Source organism: Octopus sinensis, linkage group LG20, assembly GCF_006345805.1.
Source record: "Octopus sinensis linkage group LG20, ASM634580v1, whole genome shotgun sequence".
NCBI classification, from domain to species: domain Eukaryota; kingdom Metazoa; phylum Mollusca; class Cephalopoda; order Octopoda; family Octopodidae; genus Octopus; species Octopus sinensis.
The window spans coordinates 22,987,235-22,989,734 of record NC_043016.1 but is presented as its reverse complement, the minus strand read 5'-3'; the positions used below and the strand labels follow the sequence as shown (position 1 = coordinate 22,989,734).

The window sequence follows — 2,500 nt, the reverse complement described above, 5'->3', positions numbered from 1 at the left end:
GAATTCTACGAGGAATGGACTCGTACAACGTTTGCATTGTTTCCAAAGGAATTTTTGTTCATTCTTCAGCCAAAACAGTCTCCAGTTTTTGTAGTGATGATGGTAGAGGATATCGACTCCTTACTTGTTTTTCTGAAATGCACCATAAGTGTTCAATAACATTGAGATCTGGGGGCTTTAGTGGCCAGATAAGATGTTTAACTTCACTAGAATGTTCCTTCTGCCATTCAGTAACTTTAGCTGCGTAAATTGGTGCATTATCATCCTGAAAGATTCTGTTTCTCTTCGGAAACAGTTCTGCAACCATAGGATGAATTTGATAAGATAAAATGCTTAAATAGTCTTGACTATTAATTCTGCCATGAAGGGAAACCATTGGGCCGGCGGATTTTCAAGATATAGCCCCCTCACCAGATCATCACAGATCCTCCTCCATGTTTAACAGTTGGAAGAAGGCAGTGAAGGTCAAATTCTTCTTTTGGCTGTCTCCAAACGTATACTCGGCTGGTCGCCGGAAATAAGGTAAAAGATGACTCGTCCGAAAAAATAACATTCTTCCCCTGCTCTAGGTTTTTACTCCACTCTAAACGCTTTGCAACGTTTGTTTTTGAAAGTAGTGGTTGTCTGATTGCACCTCTCCCGTGAAATCCGGCTTTGTGCAGCTCCCGGCGAACAGTTTTTGTAGAAACTGGGTTCTCGAGGTGGTCATTTAGTTTTGTAGTAATTTTGGGAGCTGTACTTTTGTGACCCTTTCTAGCAACTCGCGTAGAGTCCGATGGTCCCTATCTGAAAGTTTTGGTTTTCTGCGGGAGTTTTGTTTCGACGAGGAGGTTTTTCCCTCTTTCTCTAAGGCTGTCATTACTTTCGAGACAATACTTCTTGATACACCAAACATTTCAGCTGTTTTCGTTACGCTAGCACCTATCATACGAGCACCAACAATTTGACCTCTTTGGAAGTCCGATAGATCTGTCATTTTAATGAATTTTTATTACCTTTCTTTATGATATCTGAAAAGAAAGAGCAGTTTTAGCAAAACATGTTAAGCAACACTAATGATAAATCAAAAACATAAAAATAAACTAGCTATTTCCGAATCATAATGCTATGATGTCAGATGTTTCCATTGTTTTGTACAACCCCTGTATATATTATACACACACACCACACACACATATATAATATATATTATCATTCATATATATATATACATATACTTTGATACTTTGATAGATTTCGGCCATTATTGGGCCAGGCATGTCTAACTTAATAGCACCACTGGTATATATATATATATATATATATATATATATATATATAATATATATATATATATAACATATATATATATACATTATATATATACATATATAATATAATATATATAATATACATATATATATACAATATATATATATACATATATATATACATATATATATATACATATATATATATATACATATATATATATACATATATATATATACTTATATATATAAATATTATCATATCTCTCTCTCTTCTCTATATATATATTATATATATATATATATATATATATATAAATTTATCATCATATATATATATATATATTATATATATATATATTATATATAATACTCTGTTGGAGTATTTTAAATAAATCAAAATGTAAACCCTGTAATGTTCATTTGCCATGAAGATATTCCACCCAGACTACTCAAAATGCAAATTTATATTATTATATATGTGTTGTAATTTAAATTGGGTGTGAGGTGAAACAATTGTAGGCAATGTTAAATAATGAATAAATTAATTTATGTCCATTGAAACTCTCTATTTTCAAACTTTATATGTATGTATGTATGTATGTATGTATGTATGTATGTATGTATGTATGTATGGTATGTCTGTATGTATGTATATGTATGTATGTATATGTATGTATGTATATGTATGTATGTATATATATGTATATTATATATATATTATATATTGCATATGTATGTATGCATATATATATATATTAATATATATATATATATATTATATATATATATATATATATATATATATATATATATATATATATATATGAGAGAGAGAGAGACACCCTTCGGTCATGAATGACCATGGAATTGCACCTAGAAAGTTACCCTCCCGGGTACAAGTCCGAGCAAGTTGTTTATGGAAGACCAGCAGTCGCCCATGCATACCTGTCTCCCCTCTCCACGCCACCATTGTTATCCAAGGGAAAGGCAAAGACTGATACAGCTTGGCACCAGTGATGTCGCAATTCAATTCTACAGCTGAGTGAACTGGAGCAACGTGAAATAAAGTGTCTTGCTCAAGAACACAACACACGGCCCGGTTCGCTATTCGAACTCAAAACCTCACGATCGTAAGCTGGACGCTCTAACCACTGAGCCATGCACCTTCACATATGTATATATTAGTATGTATATATATATATATATTATATATATATATATATATATAATATATATGTGTATATGTA

The 2,500-nt window shown here is 31.5% G+C and overlaps 1 protein-coding gene across 1 annotated transcript in view; it reads right to left on the bottom strand.

Moving 5' to 3' along the window:
• Positions 1-2,500, bottom strand: part of LOC115222636 — a 116,062-nt gene that overhangs the window by 410 nt on the left and 113,152 nt on the right. The gene's annotated exons all lie outside the window — the stretch shown is intronic.